This window comes from Tachypleus tridentatus, chromosome 13 (genome assembly GCF_004210375.1).
Source record: "Tachypleus tridentatus isolate NWPU-2018 chromosome 13, ASM421037v1, whole genome shotgun sequence".
NCBI classification, from domain to species: Eukaryota; Metazoa; Arthropoda; class Merostomata; order Xiphosura; family Limulidae; genus Tachypleus; species Tachypleus tridentatus.
The window spans coordinates 44,506,151-44,521,025 of NC_134837.1; the positions used below are offsets into that span (position 1 = coordinate 44,506,151).

General features: G+C 32.3%; 1 protein-coding gene and 1 long non-coding RNA gene across 3 annotated transcripts in view; one reads left to right on the forward strand and one right to left on the reverse strand.

Moving 5' to 3' along the window:
• Positions 1 to 1,299, reverse strand: part of LOC143237956 (paired box protein Pax-6-like) — a 62,214-nt gene extending 60,915 nt beyond the window's left edge. For both annotated transcript variants that reach the window (XM_076477735.1, XM_076477736.1), the window contains exon 1: positions 1,113 to 1,299. The gene's annotated coding sequence lies outside the window, so the exon portion shown is untranslated. The remainder of the gene's footprint in view (positions 1 to 1,112) is intronic.
• A 4,924-nt stretch (positions 1,300 to 6,223) lies between these two features.
• LOC143237957 (uncharacterized) overlaps positions 6,224 to 14,875 on the forward strand; it is a 29,081-nt gene continuing 20,429 nt past the window's right edge. Inside the window, exon 1 of the long non-coding RNA XR_013020351.1 lies at positions 6,224 to 6,309. This is a non-coding gene — a long non-coding RNA (uncharacterized LOC143237957). The remainder of the gene's footprint in view (positions 6,310 to 14,875) is intronic.

Genomic DNA, 14,875 nt, shown 5'->3' on the forward strand with positions numbered 1-14,875 from the left:
ATAAAGAAACAAACATAAACAAACGTAAAATTAAAGAAGCCTTACTTATACAACAACTTAAACCCAAAATAAACCAATATAAAGGAACGCCTTTATACCTATATTAATATAATAAAATAAATAAAATTATATATTCAAACATCTAACACCGCCCTCTACATTCCGACACTCTGTTACACAACCACTTCCAAACGTGTGGTCAGCTTCCGGTCAGTTACCTCTTTCTTTGTGAACCTGACGTTGACCGAAGAAGGTCGAAACGTTGTTCGCTCTTCTATGTAAAATATTTTCTTAACCCAAACGAGCCGTTTTTGCATATAAAGTTTTATTTCAAATCTCGATACCAATGATTGGCTAAAAATTTACAGATTAAGTTTCATGAACTTTGGATCCTTGCTCAAATTAATCAGACGTCTCTTCGACAGTCCGACAATTAAACAATTTTACGTTTGTTTCTGTCTGCTTAGAGTTAAAAATACTTTCATTCTGTAAGAAGCTTTCATTCTGATACGTAACTTATTAGAATGTAGTACCGTTTATAATTAATTGGATGATGTCAAATAAACCTGTCAATCATAATAAGCGACATAATTCATTTTGTGTCAAGAGCATATCACAATTTTAGTTCATTTTGTCAATTTGTTTTTCTTTATTGCAATTTGAGTTTAATGTTATTTTAAGCAGAAGATGTTTAGGCATCACAACAAAACATGAAATAGATAAAAATTAATTAAACAAGTATTCGCGAATAGACAGAAATAATTGATATGTTAACATATGTAAATTCATGTTATTATGACAGAACTTCTTGAAAATGATTTAGGTAAATTTGTTTTATTACTTACAGATAAAGAGTTTCTTTAAGAATTTCGTTTTCACAAGGGTTCAACGTTCAATATTTCAGTTTATGATTTTTTCTTGTGGTTTTCGAAATGAAATTGCTGAATGCAACATGAACAAAAAATAAAAAGTTTATAAGTAAGACAAGTGTACGGCGATGTTCTCAATAAACCGTATATAGGATTAACGAATCTTTCGGTCTTTGAGACAGTACACACTACCGTTCAACTACACGAATTTATTATTCTACCACATACATTAAACGAACTTACCTGTCACCGGGCGTGATTGTCAAGAGATCGAGCACGTGTAGTAAGTTTTTTTCCTTTTAAGACAAGCCTATCTTAGCACACTTGTTTTTTCTTTCAGTAAAATAAGTGTTACTAGCGACACATTGTACGTTGGGTCAAAATACTGAAAGTTCTTATTTGCCCCTTACCACATGATATTTTTGCTCATTGGACATCATTTACGTTTCATTTATTCTCACTTTTATAGAAAGTAAGCGAAATTCAGAATGACGCACCCACCCCTTGTAATTACTAGGCGGAGCTAATATCACTCTAAGAAAATAAGAAACAAGCACCTGCTTCTGTGTGACCTCAAAAACTTTCAATGGGAATAATAACGTAGTCTTGGGATACGCTAGTTCCCCAGGTCTTATATATTTCAGCGTTATAGCAGTCCGTTCAATAATTTTGCTATAAATATTTACTGCCATTGAAAAATACCATGAAGCAATCATTTACGTCACAATATACCCCGAAACGTTAATATCAATAATCTAAGAATAACGGTCACCTGCAGCATAGGGAGATTATAATAAATGCCTTTTAACTATTGTAATAAGTAATACATACACATGCTTTATTATATATTAAGTAATAATACGAATCTTAGCTCTAAGATTTTGCGTTAAAACTTAACACGTGTAGTAAGTTTCAACTACATTAGAATTAAACTTTTATCAACTTTACTCGAGGGAACCGACTAAATGGATGAAAGATAAATTTGGATGTTTCCTTATAGTTTCGTATATTCTTTTGGGTTTTTAACAGTTAAATTAGTAAGGTTAGGTTGTTTGGAACAAAGAACACAAAAACGTCTCGTTTACTTTATACGTGCTCCCCAGTGGCACAACGGCATGTCTGTGAACTTACACTACTAGAAATAGGGTTTTGATACACGGGGTGAGCAGGACACAGATAACCCATTGTGTAGCTTTATACTTAATTTCAAACAATCAATCAATCAAACAAATTTAATACCTACCTTGTTAAATGGCTTGTTGCGTAAGTATAAAAAATACATTAAATAAAATACCACAATTTGAATATTCTTTCCTAGTTTTATTTATTTATAATTTTCATTTACAGCGAACGGTAGATTTAAAATGTATCAAGTCTTTGGAAAAAGTCATTATAATAACTTGTTATTATTAGAGTTGGTATTTAATTAATAGTTAACACAGGAACTTAAGTGTTCAAGCTTGCCTTTGTCAAAACTTCATGTTTAAAGAAACATCATAACTTGTCTAAAATTTCTGCTCTGTTTATCCAAGACAAATTCTTATAAATGTATTGATTTACTTTCTTATGGTTCCAGGCTTTATGAAGCCATCTATTCATGAAAACATGTTAAAAGACGTTTTATTTTCTACTATTAACTACAGAAAATGTCAAATTTTCTACAGTTTGTATTATGATAGAGTGAAATTAAATTTATTTAACTTCTCAAAATATTCTAAAATATAATTACAAACGAAAACATTTGTTATTCCAAGGTTTTGTTTGCGTCACAGTAAAATATGTTGCCCTTGAAAGCAAAAAAATATATTTTTCTGTTTTTTTTATTTTAATATTAAAATCATACTTTTATCTTTTATACTTTATTTTTATACTTTATATATTTTATTTAGAGATCTTTGAATATAAAAAGGAGGTGATTTAGTTTTGCGTAAATATAACATACGTTGATTCAGACCAGATTGTAGAGTTACGGTAACTCAATTTGTAGACAAGCGTAAGAGAAAATGTGGAAAAGTTGTGGCGGGTTCCTATTATAATCTTTATAAAATGATGTTATCAACCACAAAGTTTTTTTTTTATATGTTCAGTTGTCGTACTTGGCAGTGGGACCAGGGAATATGTTACAGATGTTTTAAAACACTAAGACATTGTAAGGTTTTGGTCATACTAAACTTAGCTATCTTAACTATTCTCCTGAATTAGTTGTGTAAAATAGCTCGCTTTGCTTGATTTAATGCTATTGAAAAACTGTTCCAGCTATCTAGGACTATAGCGTAATTTCCAGGTTTTCTGAGCTGTTGAGTTAAGTTACAGCATGCTACATCGTGGGCGATCTCCGCTAGTACAGAGGTGTGTCTCCGGATTTAAAACGCTAAAATCAGGGGTTCGATTTCCCTCGGTGGGCTGAGCAGATAGCCCTTTGTGGCTTTGCTATAAGAAAACACAAACACACACACGCTACATCGTGGATTCTAAGAATTACATTTGTTTGTTGATGTTGAATATTCACGCAAAACTACTCAAGGGCTATCTGCTAGTCTTCCCTAATTAGAAGTAACAGACCCTCCTCTAACACTATGGCTCTTCTAATCGTATAGTGAGATTGACCATCACTTATAACGCGATGGTAAGAATAATTTTTACTTACTGTTTGAACAAGCCATTTCGATTTTCCATCAACAAATACATCTTGTGTCGGTGACGACTTCTTTTCGTTTACATTTATTCACCAGTCAACCAGTTTATCAAGTCTCATCTTCAGTTCAGAATTCATTATTTCCATTAAACATATTTTACCATACCTTAGTAAATCAGCGCTATGTCTGAAAGCTTTAAAGATGGTGAAAGGTACATCACAAATTGCTTATTGTATGGTTTCATTGTACATTTTGAACTGCATCTATTCTTTAGCACTTTCGAGAGCTTGGTCGAGTGGTTAGTGTGTTGATCTATAGATTTAAATACGGTTATCGGAAAATCGCAATTCGCACTCAAAAAAACACCATTCTACCATTACAGCAATTAAAAAGTGGACACTGGGTTATGTTTACTAGCTAAATTCCTTCTAGTCTATGAGTTGAAATTAGGTACAGCTAGCGCAGATATTCCTCTGCATGAATAATCACAAAAAGAAAATCCAAACTGTATCATTTAACCATTTCAGCCAAGTGTCATTCATTTCATCTTCAGTCACGTCCATATTTTATGAGGGAGTTGACAAATTGATAACCAGTTAATGAGAAAATCTTTCGGATAAACGGCACCTGAATAATACCATTCTAAACTGATTGTATACTGTGTTTCTACATAATGTGACAGTTAAAGTGCATAATGGTCAGTGTGGTCCTGCCCAGCCCGAACATGTTATTATCACCAGGAACATATCTTTCCTTTGTGAAGCAGGTTGTAACCAGTTTCGTATGACTACACCACAGAAGGTGGATTGGTTTGTGGTCATTGTTTCGAAGAATGCGTACTATTGATAATCTGATTCGAAAATCAATCTTACAAAAACAATTCTGATTATTTATGTTGCAGTTGTTCTCATTATCGATTTACTTATAGATTGGAAGATAGTCAGCTGAACAAAGACAGATTATTAAATAGCGATTGACTTGCAGTGTTTTCCAGTCTCTGACCAAAAATAATTGGAATTGATTTTCTCACTTGCGTATCACATCATACGACTCGTCAACTAATATTTCGTGCATGAGAATTTAACAATGCTTTTAACATTATTTAATAGAGTGGCTCAGCGGTATGTCTGTGGACTTACAACGTTAAAAACTGGGTTTCGATAGCCGTGGTGGGCAGAGCACATACAGCACATTGTGGAGCTTTGTGCTTAATTCAAAACAACAACAACAACATTATTTAATATAAAATTATTATAATTTTAGAAAGCTAGAATATAGAAATCTCTGGTTGTCCCTTAATTTTTTTTTAGCAGCCTGGACAATAAAAGTTATACCGTTACCTAAGGAGTTTCATGGAAATAAAAAAAAATATTTTTTTGCTAAATACAAATCAGGACAGAAGACAAAGTTTCACAAAAGCTGTTTTCTTTATATATTTCAATGACTATTGGAGAATGTTTTGTATTGCGTTCAGTTTTTCAAAACTGTTAATTTACAAGTTAATTTTACTGAACTACCTTTGCCAAGTTCTCTAAATGGCTTTGAAATTAAGGGTTGGACGGCTAGAACAGATAACCCTCGTGTAACTTTGCGCGGAATTCCAAACAAAACGAACCAAACTCTACAAACCTGACAGTTCATTTAATTCTTTACGTCGAAAGAAAATTTTAAAATGATTATGATAAGTATATTGATTTTATTTTTCAGTTAATTGTTTCTGACGCTCAGGATTTTCCACAACATTTTGTATCTGAGCCATAAACATTTAAAATGAATTTAATTTTTGAAACCTTTCAAGGTTTCTAATGATACAATACACTTTCTTATTTTCAAATAAGAAGTGTTTTTTGAGGTGTTTTTAAGGGTTTATTTTAAATCTGAAAAATGTCAGAAAGCTTGTTTGTTTTTTTGAATTTTGCACAAAGCTACACGAGGGCTATCTGCGCTAGCCGACCATAATGTTGCAATGTAAGACTAGAGAGAAGGCAGCTAGTCATCACCACCCACCGCCAACTCTTGGGCTACTCTTTTACCAACGAATAGTGGGATTGAATGTCACGTTATAACACTTTCATGACTGAAAGAGCGAGCATGTTTGGTGCGACGGGCATGCGAACCCGCGACCCTCAGATTACGAGTCGGACGCCTTAACCCACCTGGCCATGCCGGGTCCTTGTCAGAAAGCATTTTTGGCATTGAATATGTTAGTGTTTGATGTATTTAATCTATATTTTACTATTTCAATAACATTAAAACAAGAATTTACTATAGTGGAAAATGGTGTGATAGTTCTTGCGTCTACGTGTCAATCTTGTTAGTAAAACTGAAATATCGATTCATTTACATAAATTCTAATTTGTATAAATTAAGATATCAACGAGCATGACGTTACCATAGACACATTGATAACCCAAATATTTAAAGTTAACACTTTTACATACATTTTAAGTGTGAACTAATTAAACAGTTTATTATCGCTGCGACGAGTAATAAAAGAACGTGCCCGGGAAGATTACTCTGAGTTACGATAAGGAGACCAGTTTTTTTATCATTATCTGAGTAACCCATCAACTGTGACAGTGCACTAAAGAAGCCGCTTTGCTAAAATAGGCTGTCTCAAACACTTCAACAAACCAACTGTCTAGAGATTAGTTGAAGATAGGTAGTAAAAAATAAAGTAATTTAAACCATTATGTTTCCCAATTTTCTTTATCTTTCAGGTATACAGAGCGAAGGGTTTAAGAACAACGACACGGGTTTAATTTTGGATTAATGACGTAGGCCTAATACTAGAGCTTTCAAAGGTATCTTTTATCAGTATTAGCGTTATGGAATGTTAATTAAAATTTTAAAAGCCTGATGTCAAAACGTTTCTATTTTCGGTTTCCATAAAAAAAGAAAACTAATATAATCATACTTACATATGTTGTCTATGATCCTGGATGTGAAAAGATGACTTTTTCAATATATTTAATAATTGTGATTCAAATTAATCTATGGATAATTTGCTTATTTACTGATGTTATAAGTTACAACTTTAAGACCACTATGTAAAATCATTTTCAAAACAGAAATAAAACGTGTTTTTTACCATTTTGACTAGGCTTTAAGAAAAAAAACGAATTAAAACTCTTTATACCAAAATATGGAAATTAAATATATATTTTAAATGGTAAGGAGCTGTTTGTCAAGTAAAAATTTACTTAACAAAATTTTTTTATAATTGTTTGTTTGTTTTGAATTTCGCGCAAAGTTACTCGAGGGCTATCTGTGCTAGGCGTCCCTAATTTAGCAGTATAAGACTAGAGGGAAAGCAGCTAGTCATCACCACCCACCGCCAAGTCTTGGGCTACTCTTTTACCAACGGATAGTGGGACTGACCGTCTCATTATAACGCCCCCACGGCTGAAAGGGTGAGCATGTTTGGTGCTACCGGGATTCGAACCCGCGCCCCTCACATTACAAGTCGAACGCCTTAACCCACCGGGCCATGCCGGGCCGATATTTTTATAAAGACATTAAAAAAGAAAACTTCAAAGAAGTATGTTAGTCACGTGAGTTCTTTATTTATAAACACGATATCAAAAATGAAGTGCTCTTGATACATCTGTCTAATTATCAAAATAGAAACTAGTCTTAAATAATAATGAAAAATTGTACTCATCATGGTTAAGGTTTCTAATATCTATGATGTTTTGAGTCCACTATATTTTTCCCCATCGCATCAAACATGCGCACCCTTTCAGCCTTAGGAACGTTATAAAGTGAGGTTCAGTTCCCCCATTCGTTGGTAAAAGAGTAGTCCAAGAGCTGGGGATGGGTGGTGATAACTATCTGCTTTACCTAGGGACGTCTAGCGCAAGTAGCCCTCGAGTAGCTTTGCGCGAAATTCAAACCGAAGCGTCATACTCCACCATATATTAACCTAAATTAATGTTATGTGTGTAAATTATATACACTTCAGCATTATCAGAAGCCTAGTGATATTTCTTTGGTTTGCTGACCCAAGCTGTGCTGGTGAACCTAGAATAGGCGAAACTGTAGTCTACTGGAAAGGGCACTTTCAATCAAAGAATGCATTAGGCCTCGACATCACATATTTTCTTTTAAATTTTACCGCTGGTGAAATAGAAAGGATATACTTAGCACGTATATGCAGTTAAAGTTTTTCTAATAACTGATACATTTTACGTTTCTTTTACGAGTACAAGCTGTTAAAATATCTCACAAGAGAATCTCTAATAAAGGTTTCTTGTGAAAATAGAAAATCTTATAGAGAGCACATGTCTTCTGTCTGTTGTTTAATAAGATCATTTTGTAGTCTGTTTCATTACCTAATAAAAACAATTGCGACTGTTAGTTAAGCTTCTTTATTAGCTTGAAGGTGGATAAAAATGTGATGATTGTTGACATTCACTCTTATGAGAATTATTTAATTAATTAACAATGAAATTATGAACTTAAAATCGTAATCTATTAATATGAGGCAAAGAATAAAAATAAACAGCCGTATTGTCTGTTAATCATAAAGATTTGTTTATTAACGTATAAATTCAACAGAAACATAATTCGCACATAAATGTGTTTTCAAAATTTTAATAAAAATAATAAAATTTATTACTGAAATTAATTTAAGGTGTGATATGTTATGTGTCGTTTACTTATATTTTCTTTGCTGCGTTGCAATAAAATAAGCTGTGTTCAAATAGGATGGTATACTATCATTGTTGACTACACATTTAAACACCAGTTTTTATTCCAACGAACTGGTGGTTTGGTTGTCAGTTCTATGAATTCGAAGTTTCATGGTTTATGTTCCGTTAAACGCAAACCTCATCTGAATTTGAAAACGTGACGGTCTAATCCTGGTCTTTAGTGTGCCTGCGAGCTAGCTGCTTTCGTTCAAGTATACCAGTTTATTATCCAGGACAGCTACGTGGAAGTCGTCCTTTCGGAGTTTCAGATAAAAATCCTAAAATAAACAAATCCATATTTTCCTTGAATTTATTTTATTTGTCATAGAATAAAAGTAATAGTTAAATTCGTGAGAAGTTTTAGTAAATAAATTATGTTAATTTTAACATCTAAGGTCTCAAGGAGAACGATAATACTGAAACAGTTTCTAAAATATTACGAAACAAAATGTAAAATTCTATAATTTGAGCAGTGTAGTGTAACCTGCGACAAAACCAGCAAAAAACAAGTGACGCTATTTCAGAAAATACTGAAATTAAGATATTAAGTATCTTAAAAACTACAAAGAAAAATTGCAGGAAATTCAAAAGGATGAAGTTAGATTATAAATACATAGTACATACTATAAATAAGTAACTGATATAAATGTATCTAAAATTACTAGAATTTAACTCACTCTCACATAATAGGTATTTTTTAGTGAGATCTCCTATTTTAGCATATTACTACAATGCTAAGTTGTTTTATTGAGATTTATATTACTCATGCTGATTATTTTAATCTCCAACAAGGAAAGTAAGATACTATGGAATAGATATTTGAAATCAAGAGGTTTAATATGCCACATTAAATGTTTATATAGAATTATTACTACAGAAACCTTATTTTGAATCTCGGATTCAATGCAGACACTAATCATAAAATACTAAAACGTGGTTGCACAGAAGGCTTTGAAAGGCCATGTTTCTTTTCAATAAAAATACTTTTTTTATTTTTAGGTTTTTTGTACAGTATGTGATATCATATTACGTGATTTCACGTGCTGAACGTTCACTAAGAATATCTAACAAATACGACCCAAATGGTGCACGACGTGAACCTTGTTGAATTTCAATCATAGCTGTATTGTGGTTCACATGAAATGTTCCACTCTTACATGTTTTGTAAGTTTTCACTTCGTACCTTGCAATTTTCTGTTTCGCAACAAAAGTAATCATATACCGCAGTACCATAACAGAAAATTAACGATTACATCTGAAAAAATTATAATTATCAAAGGTTTTTCACTTCGTTATACGTGGAATTAAAATGTCGAGACAATAACCCATCACGATTTGTTTTCATGTAAATATTATTTAAGTTACCCGTTGGTGAATGACAAATCCCTGTAACTATTGTAAAAAAGATCCGAACAGCATGAACTTGCTCTCTCCTTGTAAGTTTGAAATAAGTTATCTGTTAAAGCTCCTATTACTAATATTGGAATTACTAATATCTTTGTTATCTTCTTTAATTTCATTATATTTTGACTTTTCCCATCATTCCTTGTTTTTATGTAAGGCGTTTTAAAAGTAACTGAAATATCTTAAGTAACATGTTTTTAAAAATTAATAAGAAGTTTAAAGTGAAGTTGAACTTTATTATATGTTCGAAAATACTATACTTGCTGAATGAGCGTTGCTGTCATGTGAAAACATTTACCATTAAAATTTAAATACTTAGAAATATATCTGCAAAAAACTACTAGTGGAAAAAGTTTCTTTTGAGATGAGTGTCAATATATATATTTTGATTTAGACGACAGGGAGAGAGTAACCTATTTATAAAATACTGTATAACTAATGCTTTTTCTTATAGATAGTTTACTAAAAACAAACACTTCACAAATTTAGAAAATGCTACTTTTTACTCCAAGGACCCTATATAAGAGCAATTTTTATTAATTATTAAATAAAGTATATTAACTTAGGCTTTCCTACAAAAAAAACATGTTTAAAAAAATCTCATTGTAGTTTTTCTTGATAAAGCTTTTTTAATAGCAAGCGAATTACAGGTCCAATAAAAACCTTTATGTAGACACAGAGGCAGAAATAATACTGATATGATAACAAATAAATGCGTGTCTGTGTATTTTTCTTACAGCAAAACCACACTGGGAAATCAAACCCCTAATTTTAGTATCGTAAATACGAACAGTTACGATCCAATAAAAGCTGAATTTCCAATTAAATGGCAACTAGAATAATAACACATATAAACTGAAGAGTTTATATAGTAAAACTGAAACATGTTTACAGTGAAATGTTTCATACGTAAAACAGTAATACAAGAATAATTTAAAATGGAATTTAAATAAAACTCAAGCAAATCAAACTCTGTGTTAATGTGAATCTGCACATAAACGCGAAAACACTGTCTTCAAAACTGAGGTGTGAATAAAACAACGACGTTATCAGAACGTGAAACTGTAGCAACTGATGTAAAAAGGAAATAGCAATTACTTATCTATCTGGAACGTCATCTCTAATAAATAGGACATCAACAACAGGATCTTAGATACGCTTATAACTGAAGTACGGTTAAAACATTTATTAACACGCTGGTATAATTATAACTAAATTACATACACAATACAATAGAAGTGTCAATTCAGTACTAAAATGTTATCAATACAACAATAATTAATATATTTTGACAATAAGATCTCAAGCACGAACACGTTAGTTTTGATTTTGCTGTTATAATTACAACGCCAAAACCGAATCTATGCAACAACTGCTAGACTAAATTTATTGCACATAGTGTATTAACAATAAAATGGTAACTAATATACTAATATCTTAACAGCTGCAGCACCGATGTTATATATATATATATAGTACTTAATGTATAGGTCTGATAAATCTGAAGTACTGGTCTATAAGTAACTAACACACTAAACGTTATCAAGTAAAGTATCAATAGGATAAAAGCAAGTGCAACATTATCACAATTAAACAAAAGCGCTAATTCCTTAACGTCTAGAGTACCAATACGTTACGAAATTCAAATCAAAGATACACAGGGCGATACATAAACAACAGAATTATCGATACAAATATAAAATAGAGGACTTATATAGTAATGACTGAACTATAGGTATTATAGTTGGAAGCCAAGTAACATATCAGCTATGGTAATGGAATGTTAACAACTGGAATATCGATAAAATAAAAATATAAGTGATAAGCATTCAACAACAAAGTTGTACCAAATTCATAACAACTGGAGTGCAAGTTTAGTAAAGTTGAATCATGGAAGCAATAAAACTGATACAGGAAGTGACACTCACAGTTGATGAGTCTTAAGATTGAAATGTTTTAATGCTAAAAAAAAAAGAAAATTCGCTGCCATCTTGGATTTGTGAGAATTCGGAAACCAAATTTTAGGTAGAAAATATATATTGTACATGTTGTTTCTAAAGGTTACGTAATGCAAAGAACATTTGACTTATGAATTAATGTCATTGTGCAAACTGCCAATTTTCGACATCTGTCGGCTATTTTGAATTTTATCAATTTACGCAAAAGCCTCAAGCATATTGGATTGGCATTAGTTGGATTTATGAAGAGGATTTCATTGTAAAATGTAATAAGTATAAAACAATGTTATATACAATGTTATATAGACTCCAAATTCAGGTTTATCATTCTCACCAGCAGATTGGAGGTGGACGAGTGCGGTTCAATGATTTGTGTGCCTGACTGTGGTTTATGCCCCGCAACCAAAAAATAATCGCATTCTAATCTTTTAGGCCATAGATACATTGTAAGAGTGACGGTTAGGCTTTTTTATTCGGTCATAAAAGAATATCGCAAAAACGGGCGATGAATAATGTTGACTAGCTGCCATCTTTCTACTCTCAGTTCAAAATTAAAGACGGTTAACGCTGGTAGCCCCAGAGTGGATTTTTTTTTTTTTCAAAATGGATGAACAAATTATTGTAATTTATATTGCTCCTAAACAAACTTGTTGCTTGTTCTTCTGTTGTTACTAAGCTTTTCTCATTTGCATATTAGAGTTAGCTAGATTAAAGCTACTAAGTTGAAGTTTACAAATAAATTATATATAATTAGAAACAAACTTGCAAAGTTTAATATAAATATATAAAATGTATATCATATGCTATGGTCCATTTAAAATTAAATCCTATTTTGTGCTCTGATTTTGACGTACTTAGCTCGCTAGTGTGAAACTTCTTGGTTTTCTATTGTGAATGCTTTCAAGTCCAAACTAATCAACAAAGATCACTGTTGTATTTTATCCATTTTTAAGACCTACATAACCACATCATGTTTTCTATTTTGGTAAATAAGGTGTTCGAATGACGATTCCCTAACCTTTGTGTTTGTCATTATTGAAATATACCTGTCCTTCTTCTCGTTTGGTTTCAGGTCATCAGATCTTACCAGTTATTTACGAAATGTGTTTCATTCATTCGCAGTGCCTTATTACTGCACTGGTACTCTAATTGTTATTGTATAGTATTTCTAATTTCAAATAGATTATACCGCTATTTAAATTGTTACTATATCAATCCCTTTCGATTTTATTGTTCAAGGGGTTGGTTTTGATCTAGTGGTTTCAGATAGCTAGTCCAAAATTCAAAATATGATACCTCTGAACACGCAACGCATTTTTAGTACTTGGTCGCTTTGTAAAAGTAATAAGTTTTCCTGTTATTCGGTTCACAGAGCTCGACACATGCTTTGTGGTGGAAGGTACTGTTAGCTTGTTGTCCCCCATGCGATCAGTAGCTCAAAATTAGGGACTTCTATGTCCGACATTTAGGGAATTTCTAACCCGAATGTTCTGTTCACTTACGCATCAGGTGTTATTAAAGTTAAAAATTCCATATATTATTATGCTATTTAGAAACAACATTTATTATTGTACCAGTAATAAAGTAAATACTTTAGTTATTAAAACTAGACTACATATTTGATTTTTACAGTATTGGTATTCCACCAGTTCTAGCCATATAATTATTTCCTTTGTCACAGTATCTTATTTTATTGTAAATGCTGTTTTTAGATTACGTTACTTGGTAAAACGTGCTACACAACAAAACATAATGTTAAGAAACGTTGACCAGTTGTTTAATAGTTTGTTTTTATTTGTTTTTTGAATTTTGCGAAAGCTGTACGAGAGCTATCTGCGCTAGCCGTCCCTATTTTAGCAGTGTAAGACTAGAGGGAAGGCAGCTAGTCATCACCACTCACCGCCAACTCTTGGGCTACCCTTTTACCAACGAATAGTGGGATTAACTGTCACATTATAACGTTCCCACGATTTAAAGGGCGAGCAAGTTTGGTGCGACGGGGATTCGAACCCGCTACCCTCAGATTACGAGTCGAACGCCTTAATCCACCTGGCCATGCCGGACCATTTGTTTAATAACAGCTAAAATTTTCAAGATAATTGAGATAAATTTGATTGTTAGTTCTGAAATGATAATGAAATTAACATCACTTTAAAATAATTCATTGTTTATTATTAAACATAACACTACACAAAGGCTTATCTGTGCTCTTACTACCAAGGGTATTGAAACCTAGTTTCTAGATATGTAAATCCGCAGACATACTGCTTTGACTGGGTGGGGTGGGGTGGGTAGATTGAAGGCAATAATTATTTTCACTGTACTTTAAAATAATTTTATCTCACAGTATGATGAACAATAGTTACATCCGTCGTAAAAACACGGCTGAAGTAAAAACCTGACAGTTGCAGTAACAGTGAAATAATTTATGTTACACTACAATAATCCCGCCAGCTAAATTGCTCACCTTATAACTTTAAACATCGTGTTTTGATACCTGCAGTAGACCAAGCATATATCACCCATTGTATGGCCTTGTATTTAACAACAAATAGTCGTACTATATCAAGTAGTAATTGAAATTCCATAATCGTCCAGTGTTTCACGCACTGTGTGACATTTGTCAAGCTTGCACATGTTCCCAACTGGATACCCTAGCTTACATTCAGTATTTCAAATCACGTATTATCTGACAAACTCCAAAATAAAGTGTTTTGACATAAAAATAACATTTGCTCGAAAGCTTTCTATCGAACCACCTTTCACTGTTCTAAAATTAGCACCTGCACTGAAAACAAGACCCAGACTCTAATTTTTGTGATGGAAGACAGCGTCATCTTTATGACAGTTTTATAGAAGTATGGATTTTGGATTTGAAGTATCCTTCTCTAAGCTTCTTTACATTTTGTCATTTCCTTCAATATCACTTGTTGTTGAGGTTCAGGATTTCTTGCAATATAAAGAAGATTGCGACTCAACGAACAAAACATTCCGTAAAGAAAACATGATTTTAATCAACTTCATGTTAAAGAGAGTAAATTTATAATTTGATTATATGTTAGAAATCCTAGCGGAGGTAGAATTAAGTAGTATGCATAATATAATTCTCAACAGAACTGTTTGCTACGTTTCTAAAAGGAATACTATCAGTAAAAGAAATTCTTTGCTACTATACCAATACAACGACCTCTAGGAGATATAATTAGAATTTCTCTATTTGTATGTATATGTGTGTTTGTGTTTGCGCGCGCGTGTGAATGCTGTTTGTATAGCTAAATAATTCCAAAGGATAAATCAGTAGTATCAATAATAAA